The sequence below is a fragment of the Castor canadensis genome, chromosome 11 (assembly GCF_047511655.1).
Source record: "Castor canadensis chromosome 11, mCasCan1.hap1v2, whole genome shotgun sequence".
Taxonomy (NCBI): Eukaryota; Metazoa; Chordata; class Mammalia; order Rodentia; family Castoridae; genus Castor; species Castor canadensis.
The window spans coordinates 102,162,635-102,179,852 of record NC_133396.1 but is presented as its reverse complement, the minus strand read 5'-3'; the positions used below and the strand labels follow the sequence as shown (position 1 = coordinate 102,179,852).

At 35.8% G+C, this 17,218-nt stretch overlaps 1 long non-coding RNA gene across 1 annotated transcript in view; it reads left to right on the top strand.

Annotated features, from left to right (window-relative positions):
- The window catches only part of LOC141413890 (uncharacterized), a 50,031-nt gene extending 39,561 nt beyond the window's left edge, over positions 1-10,470 (top strand). The window contains exons 2-3 of the long non-coding RNA XR_012438887.1: positions 5,072-5,154; positions 10,247-10,470. This is a non-coding gene — a long non-coding RNA (uncharacterized lncRNA). The remainder of the gene's footprint in view (positions 1-5,071; positions 5,155-10,246) is intronic.
- Positions 10,471-17,218: the final 6,748 nt, after the last annotated feature.

Here is a 17,218-nt window from a genome sequence, read left to right as displayed (position 1 = left end):
CTATGGATGGTGTCATCCACATTCAGGGCAAGATTACCCACTCTCTATCCTATAGTCAATCCTCTCTGGAAATGTCCTGACAAACACAACCAGAAATGTGCTTTACTAATCTCTTACATACTTCTCAATATAGTCAAGTTAACAATTGAGCTTAATCATCTCAAGTAGTAATGAGTTGAAGTTCCTGTTGTCCCACATCCTTGCTAACATTTGGTATTGTCAGTGTTGACTACATTGGTGTGCAGTGACTCTCACTGTTTTTATTTGCATTTTCCTTATGACACGTGATGTGGAACATCCATTAATATTTATTTGCTGTTTGTCTATCTTTTTTGATGAGGTGTCTGTTAGGGTATTTGACCCATTTCTTAATAAGGTTTTTGGTTTTCTAATTTTAAGAGTTCTTTTCACAGGTATTCAAAAATATTTTTATTAATATGTGATATTTATACAGGGGGCTTCATTGTGACATTTCCACATATACATATATTGTACCCTGGCTTGGTTCATCCCTTCCATTATTCTCCCTCTTCCACCACTCCCCTTCTTAAAATGACTTTGACAGATTTTAATGTACCATACTCATACCTGTATAGAAAGTACCTCAACCATGTTCACCCTCCCTTGCCCTCTACCTTCCCTTTTACATCACCTGCTTTACATTCCTGTCCTTCATTGTTTTAGTGTGCGTTTTGGATAACAATGCTTTATCAGATGTGTCCTTTGAAAATATTTTTTCCTATCTTTGGTGGTTTATCTATTCATTCTCTTTAAAGTATCTTTGACGGAGCAAAAAATTTTAATTTCAATGAAGTCCAAGTTATCAATTCTTTCTTTCATGGATTGTGCCTTTTCAGTTTCATTTAAAGTCATCACTGAATCCAAAGTCATTTAGGATTTCTCTTACATTATCTTCTAAGAATTTTATAGCCTTGCATTTTGCATTTAGATCTCTGATCCATTTTGAGGGGTTAGGTTTTGTGAAGAGTAGAACTATATTTATGAGGATCTACTTCTGGGCTCTTTATTTTGTCCCATCCATTTGTTTGTGCATGATTTTCCCAATAACCACACTATCTCAATTTCTGTAGCTTTATAGTAAATTTTGAAGATGAGTAGTGTCTATTCTCCAACCTTGTTATTTTTCTTCAAAATTGTGTTAATTGTTTTAAATCTTTTGCTTCTCCATATAAAATTTAAAATCAACTTGTGAACATTCACAAAATAACTTATTGGGGTCTTGTTGCATTGGATATATGGATGAACTTGGAACAAAGTGACATCTTAACATCGAATCTTCCTATCCATGAACATGGGATATATCTTCATTCACTTAGCTCTTCAGTTTATTATTTTCAGTTTTGTGGTTTTCATTTTATAGCTATTATACATATTTTCTTAGATTTATACCTAAGTACTTCATTTTTAGGGTGATACTGTGTTTTTAACTTCAAGTTCTACTTGTTCGTTACTCATATATAGGAAATCAATTAACTTGTTTGCTTTTCAATACTTTTTTTTAAAAAAACAGGGCCTTACTGGGTTTCTCAGACTGACCCAAAACTTTCAAAGTTTCCTGCTTTAGCCTCCTGAGTAGTTGAGAAGGAACTGATTTTCTATATTAATCTTGAATCCTTTGTTATTGTCAATTTTATATCCTTGCTGCAATCACTTATCAGTTACAGTTTTTGTTAATTCTTTCAGTTTTTCTACCTAGATGATCATGACATTGCAAAAACAGTTCATTTCCTTCTTTCAAATCTACAAAGCTTTTATTTCCTTTTCTTGTATTATTACATTAGCTAAGACTTGCAGTAGACATTGAAAAGAAGTAGTAGGAAGAGATATTTTTGCCTTGCTCCTGATTTTAGTGGGAAAACTTCTAGATCTCACCATTAAGTATGATGTTGCCTGTAGGGTTTTTGTAGATATTATTTATCATGTTGAAGAAGTTTCTATTCCTAATTATACTGAGACTTCTCATGGATAGATATTGGATTTTGTCCAATGGTTTTTCTCCATCCACCAACATGATCATATATTTCTTCTTTAGCCTGTTGACATGATGGGTTATGTTAACTGATTTTCTATTGTTGAACAGTCTTGCATAACTAGAATAAATTTCACTTGGTCATGGCTTATAATTCTTTTTACACATTGTTAAATTCAATTGTAAATATTTTGTTGAGGGTTTTTGCATGCATAGTTATGGGATATTGATTTATAATCTTGTTATAAGTTATTTGTTTGGTTTGGGTAGTAAAATAATTTTGGACTCATAAAATAAGTCTCAATGCTTCTCCCTTCTGAAAAAGATTATCTATTATTGGCATAATATCTTTCTTAAATGTTTGGCAGAATTTACCAGTGAACCCGTGTGTACCTGGTGCTTTCTGTTTTGTGAGGTTACTAATCAGTGATCCAATTTCTTAATAGATAAAAGCCTATTTATATTGTGTATTTCTTCTCATGTGAGTTTTGGCAGATTGTGTCTTTGCAAGGAATTCATCTATCTCATATAAGTTACCAAATTTGTAAATACAAAATTGTGTGTGGTATTTATTTATTAACTTTATTATTATTATTATTATTATTATTTATTAACCTTTCAATAAGCCATGGGATCTTTTGTTTACAATATTAGTCCATTTATCCTTTCTTTTTTTCATAAGCCAGCCTGGCTAAAAGCTTATCAATTTTATTTTAAAATTTTAAAAGAGCCATTTTTTTGTTTAATTGATTTATCTCTATTGATTTCCTGTTTTCAATGTCATTGATTTCTGCTCTGATTTTTATCATTTCTTTTATTCTGCTTGCTTTGGATTTAATTTTCTCTGCCTTTTCTAGTTTCCTAATGTGGAAGTTTAGATAGTTGACTTTAGATTTTTTCTTTTTCAGGCACATCCTTCCAAACTTACAAAACACTGAAGAGAGTGAAAGATCCCCACAACTTCCTAAGGAAGAATATATAACATTCAAGGATCAAAATTAATGATGCCCTTCTTTTTTAAGATATTTTTATTAGTATAATAGTTGTACAAGAAAACTAATTGTAACATTTCCATATATGCACATAATGTACCCTGGTTTGGTTCATATCCTCCATTATTCTCCCTCTTCCTCCTCCTCCTTCTTTATATGACTTTGACAGGCTCCAGTGTTTCATGTTCATGCATTTAGAGCATGCATCCACAGCTGACCTTCTTAATAGCAGCACTGAACACTAGAAAAGTGAATTAATTCCTTTAACATTTGAAGGAAAACAGTTTTCTAGCTGGTTTTATAACCAACTCAAAATTCATTACCTCTAAATGTGAAGAAGAACAAAAATTAAGGAATTTCCATGTCTTATTCCATTTGGACTTCTATAACAAAAATAAGTAGGCTGGATGGCTTATAAACAACAGAACTCCATTTCTCACAGTTTAGAGGCTTAGAAGTCTGACATCAAGGTTTGAGCAAATTTAGAGTCTGATGCAGGCTTGCTTCCTGGTTCACAAATCACCATAGTCTACCTGTGTCTGCACATGATGGAAGGACTAAGAGGGCTCTCTGAGGTCCTTTTTATAAGGACACTAATCCCATTCATGAAAACCACCTCTCAAAGTCCTCTTATCCAAATACCATTATGTAAGTAGTTAATATTCAGCAGATGAGTTTGGGAGGAACATAAGCACTCAGTCCATAATACCCCAGAATGCAGGTGATGAGAAGCCCCTAAACCTTAACTTGTATAGGCCTAAGGTGTAATGTGTCCAAATTGAAACAGGAAGACAGAAAATTCAAGAAGGAATATTTCCAAAAGAAAAATAAGTATGTGTACTCTGTGTGTGTGTGAATGTAAACATGCTACATAGCTGAACTGTGAGTTTTAGTTGCATGAATGTATTGAGAAAATGGAAAGTGATATCACAAGCATTTATGAATGTGGAGCTCTCACAATATAGGAAAAGAGAGGTGTAAAGAAACTCAGTTTTCATCTTCTATTGCATAAAATCAATAGATAATGGAGTAGCTCATACTGAAGAAACAGTAGTAGAGAAAAGGTTAGACCAAAAAGAATTAACCTAGAAGGTAACACACATGCACAGGAAATCAATGTGAGTCAACTCCCTGTATAGCTATCCTTATCTCAACCAGCAAAAACCCTTGTCCCTTCCTATTATTGCTTATACTCTCTCTACAACAAAATTAGAAATAAGGGCAAAATAGTTTCTGCCGGGTATCGAGGGGGTAGGGGGAGAGGGAGGGGGCGGAGTGGGTGGGAAGGGAGGGGGTGGGGGCAGGGGGGAGAAATGACCCAAGCCTTGTATGCACATATGAATAATAAAACAATAAAAATTTAAAAATTAAAAAAGAAAAGGCTAAAAGTAGTAGAAGGTAGGGGCAAGAAGTTGCACATTATTATCATTCATTTAATACTGTTTGAGTTTTAATCTATAGAAATATATTAATTTGATTATAATGATTATATTTACAACATCAGAAATTCTACTAATAAGAGAGTACCTTCCTACTCTCTCATCCTGATGATCCATGTACTAAACTATTAATTCCAAATATTACCTATAATAAGATAAATAATACTTTAGAGGCAAAAGTAATTACTTCAGGCTAAATGAATTTGAAAACAATCCATTGAGGGGGAATGTACTTGGGCTGGTCCTGTCAGAATCAGATTTCTTAAAAGTGACAATATAAAAAGTAGAAATTAGGCCAGTGGAATTGAAATTCAGTATCTTATGAATCACATATGTATTTATGCATGTATGGTGTGTGTGTGTGTGTGTGTGTGTGTGTGTGGTCATGTGTATGCTCAACACTTGGTTCATTTTCAAAATCCTTAATTGCTTCTGGCATAGAGAGCTGACCTTTGTCACTCAACCACCTTTCCACACGTTACCTCACATAACTCCACAACAACCGTAAATGGCAAATGTACCAACCATGCCTCGTAAATGAAGATACTGGAATTTAGAGAGGTTAAGTCACTTGCTTAGGGATACCCTGTTAGTTTGTAATCAAGTCAGAGTCTTAACCCTATTATTTTCTGCTAACTTGTCTATTTCAGAATATTTGGACATAATTCTATACTCAATATACAGAAACCTTTTTCAAGACTACAAACATATCAAATAAATAAACCCTAAAAAGGTAAGCCCTGCACTCTTCCACCTCCACCTGTTTCTAGTTCTTGTTTACTACATCCTTCCTGGTACCCATCACACAACTCAAAACACAGCTAAATTTTCTACCAGAGAGATATCAATAATCTTGAATTATTTAATATTCTTAGTGCAAGCAACAGAATCCACTCTAGCTAGTTTAATAAAAATATTAATATTTTTAGAAATATTAGCCCCACAGAGATCACTGAAAGAACAAAGTCTAGTCTATACTCATAGAAAAGGCCACCACTACATTCTTCACACGTCCTCCTCCACCCACATACACACATCCCAAACCACAGAGCAGAATTGTTCTGAATGACTATGCTTGCTGCTTTTGCCACCAAGCACAAGATATTAAAATCTTATTATATTATAGCCACTACATCTGCAATACTGGTGCTACTTCTGTATCAGGAATTGCACCTTGTAGTTGCTGCTGTTGCCTAAAACCCAGACACCTCTGCAGTCAGCTGTACCAGTAAAATGGCAGCTTCACTTGAGCCTGGCTTTCACACTGAGGACTTCCAACTCAAGTCTCACTTGGAAGCACCTAACAGGGCGATCCGAGGCCACCTGTACCCATCTGTACTGTAAGAGAAACTGAGAACTGTACTTCCAGGTTAGGAGGTGGGCATTGTTACAAGTGAATTATTCAAAGATTCTAGAAAGTCCCAAATATGGCATTTGTCCAGTAAAAACTCATCCAAGAGAGATGGGGATTCAAGAACTATTCCCAGATAACAGTGTCAGGAAAGTAGGTAAATGATGGTGTAGTTACAGAGACGGAGAACACCGCAGGAGGAGAAGTCATGGTAAGTGAGAAGAATGCAGGTTTAGTGCTAGAAGTATGGATTTGAAGCACTCATAAGATATGTAAATGCAGATGTTTAATTGAACATATGAGCCTAGAGCTTAGATGAAAGGTCAGAACTCTGGATATTAACATGGACAGCAACAGAATACAAATGGTAAGTGATGCTATGAATAGGCTGAAGTCTGTCAGGAAAGGACTTACTGAGTAAGGAGAAAGCAAGCCTTGGAGCCACACAGAGTTCAGACAGTACAACGTTGGGAAGAAGAGAAAGAGTGAACAAGGAAGACTTACAAAGAAAGAAAGTCTTACAAAGAAGACTTACAGAGCACTAGGGAAAAGAAGGCAAGGCAGAGAGTATTGCAAAGAGGATGGGGATCAATAATGTTGTAATACTTGTAAATTGCTAAGAGAATAGATCTGGAATGTTCTCTCCATACAAACATGTATGTAGAGTGTATATGTAAGTTAGCTTGAATATGGCAAGAATTTCACAAGGTATGCATACATGAAAATATTACATTGTACCATGTAAACACATAGTTTTTTATTTGTCAATAATCTCAGGAGGAGAAAAAGATGGCTTTCAGATCTCATTTCAGATCTAGGAAGCCTGAAAAAGATAGTTATTCATTTCCTCCAGATTTTACTCCTTATTCTACAACTTTTTAAATAAATTTTTATTAGGATATATTCATTATATGGAGTGGGGGGGATTCATAGTGACAATTCCAAATAGACTTATATTGTACATTAGTTACATTGCCCCCATCATCTCTCCCCCTCAACCCCCTCCCCACCCCACTTACATCTTCTTGTCTCTGCATAAATTGGGATACAATGTATTAAAACAAAATAGATAGAAAGGCAACAGGGATGAGGCAAAATAAAAGCCTAAGAGGAGATACTAAAGCTTTTCTAGCTTCTGAATTATGTACCTTTTCCTACATTGCCAATCTCCTCCTCTGTCCACCTCACATATGTGGGTTATTTATTTGTGGTTTGTGGTTATCTCTGTTCTCTTGCTGGTGATCATGTGTGATGGTCTGTGGCCAGGCCTTTCCCATGTCCGTCTTTCCCATACACTAAGCTCCAGCTGCCATGTAAAGACCTTGTCATTCATCCATCCTCTTTCTTCACTCACTTAGTTACTATTCACCTTCAGGTCTCTCTTTACATTTCATTTTCTCTAAAGTTACTTTCAAATACTCCCATCTTGAGTCTGGCTTCAGTGCTTCTACTATTTATTCTTGGGATATCCAGAACTTCCCATAACACACAGAAGTGCAAGAGATCTGGTACCATATCATGCAATTAAAATACCTGCTCTACCAACATTTGTGACATTGAGGAAGTCCCTTAATTTACTGAAGTACCTAATTTATGTTAGTACTTAATAGACTCTGAAAATACCTATTCCATGGGGATACCACAAAAATTAAGAGGGTTTATGCATTTTAAACAGTAAACAAAGTAATTGAAAGACAGAAAACACTCAGTAAACTCTGTCCATTATTATTAACATCACCACTATCATATGTTTTACTGCGTTATTTTGTGTCATACCTGCCCTTTTCATCAAAATGTAAACTACATAAGGACAGACACCCGATTTAAATCTTTATTATAAACGAAAGGAAGAAAAGCCACCAAAGAGATTGGAATCTAGTAAGATCTCAAAGCACATTTGTTAAGTATGTGAGTCTCATGTATTACATGTATAAATAATTCAAAACCTGAATCACCAACACTCACCCTCAACCTGCAACCCTAAGTTCAAGGTGTGCATTCAAACTATATGCTATCATTTGTATCCAGATGAATAATGAAAAATTCACACTCAACGTATCCTAAATCAGTGAGTTGCTTCAGATTCTAAGTACCTTCTCATCCTGACTTCCCTTTCACTGTTGGTGGAAAAATAGCTCTCCTGATGACCTGGACCTCAACTTTATCATCTTCAATTCATCCCTCTTCATTAACCCCTACCTCTGCTCAATATCATTTATATTGACAATGCTAGTGATAAGGCTGGATCAGGGGTAATGGTAGGGATGATGGCAATCTGATAAAGCCATAATAAAATAAAAGATAATTATCACATCTGAGACTAAGTTAACTTTTTAATGTCAGTGGGAAGGCTGGCTGCAGGGACCATCCTTTGCTGAACTGCAAAAGGGTACCTGAAGATGAAAACAGGTTTTCTTTTCAAATTTATATCCCACCATTTGTATTAATCATTTGTTAATGAAGTTTTAATGATAATAATGTATCATGACAATTGTGTGTTGTAAAAAGGAACTCCAGGTTTTTCCTTCATTCTGGCAAGCCTATTTTTTAATTTAACAGTGATACGTAGTACAGTTGGGTAGATTTCTAAAGTGAGTCCAAAGTTGTCCTTGACCCCTATGGTTTTCTTCATAATTAGAAACTTTCTAGCTTACTCTTGCTTCTTTCCTATTTCTCACTCACCAAAGCAGAAGAGGAAAATTTTTTTAAATGATGAAAATAATGCAGTTGATGATAAGCCAAGAGAGTGCAGATGGACAGAAAGGGGAAAGAGGCACCAAGAGGAGCAGGATGAGTCTGATGCTCTTGGACCCAGCTGAAGTCCAGGTGACTGAGCTGGCTCTCGCAAAAAGAGCCCTATGTATATGTCAGGCATAAAAATTGTGTCCCTTACACCTGGTTCCTGCATCTTCCTGAACATTGCCCAGGATGTTTAATCAATAAAGGAACACACCTTAGAACCATGAGATAAAGGTATGCCTGGTGTTTGTTAGTTCATGATGTCAAGGTCATGAGCTACAGCTTCAACCTAGTGTTCTCATTTAAATACCAACATGTGCCTCTGAGGAGGTGAATGATGTTCCTGAACAAAGCTCCAATTTTAACAAAACTGCGGTATCCAAGTACCAACTGCAGCTTTTTTTTTTTCTATTCATTGAGGCTAAAAGCACGTTTTAGTGTATGTATCCATTTTATTTCAGTCCATTACTCCTGGTTAGGAGTTGTCATATGGATGAGATAGACAAGGTTTGCAGTTTCTGGCCTGCTAAGCCAGGTATCACGGAGCCACTGAATTTGGTACTTACAAGCATTATTTCAATTTCATATTTCTAACAGCCCTGAAAATAAGTACTATTATAATCTCCATTTTATAGCTAGAGGCTTATATATATTGTGCAAATGGCACAAGTTCATACAATTAACAAATGGTAAAAACAGGGGTTGAATTTCAGTCATAGGAAGCCAGAGCATGCACTGTTAAGCATCATAACACACTTCTGGTGGCAAAATGAAAAAAAGTTCAACTCTACTAACTATATGCAAACCAAGTAGACCAACAAATAGAAGCACAGGAGTTAGACACAGAACGTATGGGTTGTTAAAACTCCACTGTATCAGGCCTTCCCTGCTTTGTCTCACTATCTGACTTTTCTTAAGAAGTTCTAAGCTGGGAATAGTGGTGCACATCTGTAATCCCAGCTACTTGGAGGGTGGAGACAGCAAGACCATGAGTTTAAGGGCAGCCCTTAAAATGAGATAAGTTTAAAACTTATCTCAAAACAAAGTAAACAAAAAAAGGGCTTAGGGTGTGGCTCAAATAGTAGAGCAAATACTGGTCTCTGGGTTCAATCCCTAGTACCAAAAAAAGTAAAAGAAAAAAAGTTCTGCTTGTTTCATTCTTTCATTCCCAGTATAACTGAATGCAAACAAAAATACAAGAGAATTCTGCTCAGTTATTTAAATTATGTACCAGCCTAAACAAACAAGATTATAAAAATATACATATAGTTTCCTACTATGAATTTATTCTTCTAGGCTTTCCATAAATCACTTTTCTTGCATCTCTGCCCTATCTATTCTATTGGTTTTTAGTTCAGTAACTATATACTTATGGTAACTGGGCTGGAAATGAGTACTGCTCAGATGCCTGACCCCACACCAGCTGCTTATTCTCCAAGCTGCCATCAGACTGCTGACAGCTGAGTTTGCCTCCCAGAATTGTCTTATGCTAAAGGGAGATGACTTACCAAATATACAACCCTCCCTGTAGGCATCCTGAAGCCAGGGACTGGCATATGGGGAGGTTCAGAGTCACAGCCTTCTTTCCTCAATTCGGGATCCCAGTTAGGGATTCCTCAATTAGAGGCCATCCCAGCTCTAGAGTAACTAGGGGTATTGGCAGCAGTCCCCATTATAATTGCACTGTATTCAGCCTCTCTCTCTGCTCAATACAGTCTCCCTTTCTCCTTTACAGGTGTTCCTGAGAGCACCTTCCAATGAACCTGCAGGCAATATCAAGTCTGTTTCTCAGGAACTCAAACTAAGACAACAATCAACTCTTAATTTCAGTCACATTTACAAATTCTGTCACTTTAAGTGAAGTGTAAGAATGCAGTGTAAATATAGTCACCAGAAAGCAGAATAAAACAAGAATTAAAAATCTGTGAATCAGTCCTTCCCATATGTGTATGTTCAATTCACATTTCATAACTGTCATAATTGTCATCGTGACACCTAACTATCTTACTCTTTAGTTTTTTGTTTTTTGTTTGTTCACTTTTATCTCCAATTCCAGAAGTTTAGTTAGATACTTTCTATGGCCACTTCAGACACTTCAGTCTAAAATTTTACCTTAAATCTTCATAGTGAAAACTCTTACTATTTTTCTTAAAGGTTGTATTTGTAGGTTGGTTTTCCCTTTACCTTGAACTGTTCATATGGTCATGTTGACAAGAGACACTGATCTTTCTGTAAGTGTTGAGTGTCAGCAACAGACATATCAAGTCATGGATATGTACAACTATAGGAAACAGTTGGGGTGGTAATTCTTTATCTTTCTCTCAAGTGAAAATTTATTTTAAATTGATGCTAAAAATTTTCTCTAGGAAAAACTCCCTCTAATGAATCACATTACTGTGAAGTATATCAACCACTAAGACTCAAATTAAATGGCTCCCTCCTGGAATCCCTTCTTTGAATAACTTTCTGTTGACCTCCTTTCTCCTTTAGTCTGTTCTTGGAATGGAAACATCAGAATAGAGATACACTCTATAAGTGGGAAAGATGAATCATTGTTAAATGACAAATCTCAATACCAATGTTAAATTTTTAGAACTTGGCTGGTTTGGTCCTAGAAAGGCCTGAATAATCAATTAAAGTAGTAAGTTAAATAACAGAGCTGGAAACAGAATAGTGAGCCAGGCATGATGGTACACGCCTGTAATTCCAGCACTTTGAAAGTTAAAACATGAGGATTGGATACATGGTAAGATCCTGTTTCAAAACAACAGAAAAAGAAAAAGAATGGTGAGTTGAAGGTTAAATTTTCTGTATTCAACTATTCCCAGTCTCACAAGTACAGATGACAAAAGGCATTTTTCTTCAATTAGATTAATACCACGAGTGACTTAAAAACCACTGTAAAGAGCTGACTTGTGCCATTGCACAATCACTTGTCATGATGTGCTTTGATGGGCCCTGCCTTCCCTTTTGCTTATTATAAGCTAGGTTCCTTTCAACTGCTCCTATCAAGGAAGGGGAAGATAAAATTCTGTGATTGCTAAAGATCTGTAAGTTACAGTACTATCTTATATTCTTGAGGGCAGAAAGCGTGTTACTGATGACAATGGCTAAAATTATATGCTTATACATCAGTACATTATCTCTAAAATGGTGAATCAAGGCAATCAACTGAAGATCTGCCTCTCTGGAAGCCCTTTTATTTGGACAGTAGCACAAATGCTAAATTGTACAGGAAGCAATAATAAATGGTGAATATGTATGTAGTCACATACACATGTGTGTGTTCATCAAAATACCAGTAATTTCCAGATCAAAAGAGGTGGCTCTGTGCCTCACCATTGAAAAGGTCCTCTTTAGGAGGTGAGACTGATGTCATATGTAAAAAGCTTAAAAGAGGCTTCAAACACACATGGAATACAGTATAAATGGGATTCCCTAGATTTATGGCAGGGCCAGAAGAAGCAAAGAGGGTAACGATCTAATGACACACATACCCTAAAGATAACCCTATATTTAGGCTTAACTAAAGAAAAAAATGACTAAAATGAAGTCCTTACATCTGTGATCTTAGGGAATTAAAGGTTCTTGGGAAAAATGATTCTTATTATAAGCTAGCAATTCCACTTCTTGGTTTTTACCATGGAAATAGTGATATGAATATGGATTTAGATAAATGGTTATATATCCTGACACAAAGTTAATAGTAAAATATGAAAATGCTATCTGAGCATGCAAAATTAAGGGACTAACTACCAAAATGACACAGAAAATGGTCCACCATGTTGCATTATCTGAAAACAGTTAAGTTTCTACATAATATGTAGAAGATGACCCAAACTTCATGATCATATAAGCAGCAGCAGTTTGTGATACAGATGGCAGTTGAAGTCCTAAATAGGTATAAGTGAACTCCCCAAACACACCCCACAATGACACAGATTAAAACTGCATTGTATTCTCCACTACATAATCAGACTGAAGTAGGCTGAAGTTCTTATCTTTGGGAAAGGGAGAACATACTGAAGAGAAGGAGGTTTGGGAAGCAGGCCATGTCATTCAGCAAGTTGAAAGTGAGAGTCTGAATATTCACATCCTGAGTATCCCCCAGGCCCAACTGGAGCCCTAGGGATAGAAACAATTGTCATATCCATGTTGAAAGAGAGAAATCCAGGTGTGACCAAGGCTGGACATAAATGCAAAGCCACTGGCATCTCTGGGGATGGCATTTGGTGGCATTGTCAGTGTCCCAGTCTGGTGTCTTTTAAAATAACACATTTGTACATGGAAGCAATGCTAGGAATCTCTCTGTATAGCTACCCTTAACACAACAAGAAAAAATGCTTTATCTTTCTTATTATGCTTATGTCTTCTCTTCAACAAAATTGTAGAAAAGTGCAGAACAGGGTCTGCCTGGAAGAGAGGGGGGCTATGGGGGAGACGGTAGGGGCAGGGGGCAGTGGGGGAGAAATGACCCAAACAATGTATACACATGTGAATAAATGAATTTAAAAAACCTTTTCTTTTCTGTAACCCTTTATAAAAATATACATTGCCCAGTCGAGCTGCCTCTATGTGCCAAGCTGTTTTGTTTTTTAAAAATCTATCATCATTGACTTTTCTGCTTGTTTTTCTTCTTTGTTTAATGCTTTAAGGTTTGGGTTCTGTTCAATAAACCAGAGAATCGAAAGAAAGAAAGAAAGAAGAAAGAAAGAAAAAAAGAAAGAAAGAAAGAAAGAAAGAAAGAAAGAAAGAAGGAAGGAAGGAAGGAAGGAAGGAAGGAAGGAAGGAAGGAAGGAAGGAAGGAAGGAAAAAAAATACAGGTGTGAACCTAGGTCACAAAGATATAAAGACAAGAGTCAGGATATGAACCCAGGTAATTTATTACAGAGCCTGAAATCTTAACCACATGCCAATCTGCTTCTGCATAAATACAATACTAAAAGGACATTAACACATAACAGACAGATGCACACAATTCCATGACATTTACTAAATTGTAAAAATACTAGTGATGGCATCTATAATTCTTCAAGGTCAAGCATGCTACTTCAGTTAGCCACCCACTAATATAATATTAAAAGCATCTGAATTTCCTGAGGACCAGTGGAGCAATATACTCAGAACACGGTGAGTTTGGGAGAATAATTGGATTTAATATTTTCTACAGATCAACTAAATCTTACTCACTGCTAGTAGTGCAAGGAAACAACTTATTTGAAATATTACGTGCATTATCTACTAACTGGGAGATACACATATCTTATAACACAGCACTCAGAATCCTGGAGAAACTTTTAATTTATTAAAACCCAGAGAAGGACAGAAAGAAACTGTAAAATGGGCAAATGAATTGTGGAATAGTCATGTAATAGTATATTACATAGCTGTGAAATGAAGTAGATACAACATGAAAGAATCTTAGCAAGTACAGAATAATATGCATAATGTGATTCCCTTTTTGAAATAGAAAATGTGTAAAAAGAAATAACAGATTTTAATGATACAAGACTTAATAGCAGAGTGATAACAACTCACAAAATTCAGTAGGCACTTCGGAGGTGGAAAGTGGATGGGCCAGGAAGACACACAGTGATTTCAGAAGTACTGACATTATTCTTTCTCTCTTTTTTTTTCTGGTAGTACTGGAATTTGAACTCAGGGTCTTGTACTTGCCAGGCAAGTGCTGTACCACTTAAGCCACACCCCTAGCCCTACTACTACTCTATCCTACGACTACTATTCTACTACTCTCTATCTCCCTAATACTGCTGTCTATCAGGTGGTAGGTACATAGCTACTTGTGCTATTGCACCTTTTTATCTTAAACATGCTTATCAATATTATTTTGTGTATTTATGAAGTTTTCAATAATTTCAAGAAATCCAATGTTCATCAAGCAGCTCAGCAACTAAAAGATAGGATCAACAAATGGGACTACATGAAATTAAGAAAACTTCTGAACAACACAAGAAATGGTCTCTAAATTAAAGAGATACACAGAATGGGAGAAAATCTTTGCTAGCTATACATCAGACAAGTGACTGATAACCAGAATACACTGGGAGCTTAAAAAACTAAATGCCCAAAAAATCAGTAACACAATAAAGAAATGGGCAAATGAACTAAACAGAGATTTTTTTTCAAAGAAAGAAATCCAAATGCTAAAAAACACATGAAAAAATGCTCATGCAGCCTGGTCATAAAGGAAATGCAAATCAAAACCACACTAAGATTCCACCTCACTCCTGTTAGGACAGCTCCTATCAAGAACACCTACAATAACAAATGTTGGCAAGGATGCAAGGGAAAAATGAATCCTCATAGACTGCTGGTGGAAATGTAAGCTAGTACAACCACTATGGAAAACAATATAAAGGCTCCTCAAAAACTAAAAATAGATCTGTTGTAAGATCCAGCAATACCACTCCTACGGATATACCCAAAGGACTGTGAGTCAGATTATAACAAAGGCACCTGCATGCCCATGTTTATTGCAGCACTATCCATAATAGCTAAGCTATGGAAACAGCCAAGATGCCCCAATGCTAACAAATGGATTAAGAAAACGTGGTATTTATACACAATGGAATTTTACTCAGCCACAAAGAATGAAATTTTGTCATTCGCAGAAATATGGATGGAACTGGAGAACATCATTTTAAGTGAAGTTAGTCAGGCTTAGAAGGCCAAAAGTTACATGTTCCCCCTCATATGAGGATTATAGACCTAAAACAAATGCATTAATATAATGGGGCATGGATCATACTAAGGGGAGGCTGAGCATGGGAAGGATAAGGTAAGAGAAAGAAACTAAAAACTTGAATGTGGTTGATGTGATCACTGTACAGGAACAAATGTTAAAATCTTAAACTGGCTAAGGCCTCCATGGGAAGTAGACTACGGAGGAGTGAAGAGGACTGGTAGAGATGAACCAATTGGGGTTATAATGCATGGAAATATTACATGGAAACTCCCTGTGTAGCTATCTTTATCTCAAACTAGAAAAATGTTTCTCATTTTATCTTTTTTTGATTTTTCTTCTATAAAATCAGAGAACAGGAGAGCAGAACAGATTCTGCAGAGGGGAGCACTGATGGGAGGGGGAAGTGGTGAGGAAAGGGGTAGGAGGATGAATATAATGTAAATAATGTGTGCACATGTATGTAAATGCAAAAATGATACCTGCTGAAGCTGTTCCAGGAATCAGGAAGGATGCTGAAGGAGAAAAGTGGAGGGGGTGAATTGAAGTGTGATACATTTGATACACTGCCAAGAACCTTTGTAAATGCTACAACGTACAGCCACCCAGCACAACAATAAAGGGAAAAAATGCCTTGGAGAAGAAAAAACAATATTTACTATCAATAAAATGTATATATGAATCAATATTGATAAAAAAATTTAAAATTCCAATGTTCGTAGTGAGGTAGGTTTTTTTTAAATACTCTATGCAGTTGTTTTGCAACTATTATGAAAGTTTACAATTTTAGAAATCAATTTTCCTTTTTCTTTCTATCTCTAATTTCTTTTTAACAATTATTCTTGTTCTAGGTTACTTAAACTAACAAAAATTTAAAACACTTAAGTTTCAAAAACTATACTATTTTACTGTTTGTTTTAGTAAGCTTATTTGTTCTTGCCTGTGTTGTTGTTATAAAATCAATTTAAATCATTAGCTAAAAATCAGAAAATTTTAAAATAGAAAGGAAACAACTCATAATCCTATCACTCAGTGTGAACATCCTTTCAGGTGACTTCATTGCTTTCTTTATGTTAACATAATTCTGGAAAGAGTGACTACTTTTGTGATATATATTCTATAATCTACCATGATTTGTTTGTCAACTTTAATCAAAAGGAAAAAATCTTAAGTCTATTCCCTCACTTTCTTGTATCCTAAAGAAATTATAAAAATAATTCAGCTATTTCCTCAAAGCAGGAAAAAAGTAAAGCCTGGAAGGGAAATAGATTTAAAGTGTCAATTCTCTTGGGTTGGATTGGTTGTGTGAGCTCTGTTTTGGAGTACTATGTGAGAATGCATGTGAGTTATGAATTCTCAGTACAGTAGACCCCGGTATCCATGTCTGTGTGGTTCCAAGGAGAACACCATTGAGCAAAACTGTGAATTCTCAGGATGCATAGAGTTCACTGTTGTAGTGCAGATGTTTAACTCATTTTTCCCATAAAGACACCCAATTTCTGCCAAAGATGTGCCACCTTTCAACAAATCTAAAATTTTCACTTTATCACTTAAATTAAGCACATTCACTTTTACCTTTCATTTTGGCACCATTTAATTTGGGAAAGGCGTATTTTCACAAAATTAATGGTGAAGAAACACTCAACAGATTACACAATTATTTAAACACAATTGATCCAATAATTAATAGGACTCACTGAGAGCTTCTCCACATCAAACCGAGTTGTATAATGAGTGCGTAGGAATTTAAATTTTTTGTTTTTGAATTTTTTATTTTAAAAAATTAATTTTTTTTTACTGCACTTGATCAAATCCATGTGTAATAAACCTACAAATAAGATGGATTTACTGTTTGTGCAAAAAGCTCAAGAGAGGGAGTCAGGGCAAAGACAGTGTGTCCCCTGCAACTGCCATGTCAGCCTCCTGGGCTGTTTACAAATCAACTACTCTGATACTTCTACCTCCCTAGCTACAAGGAGGTAGCTACTATATTCTGTACCTTAT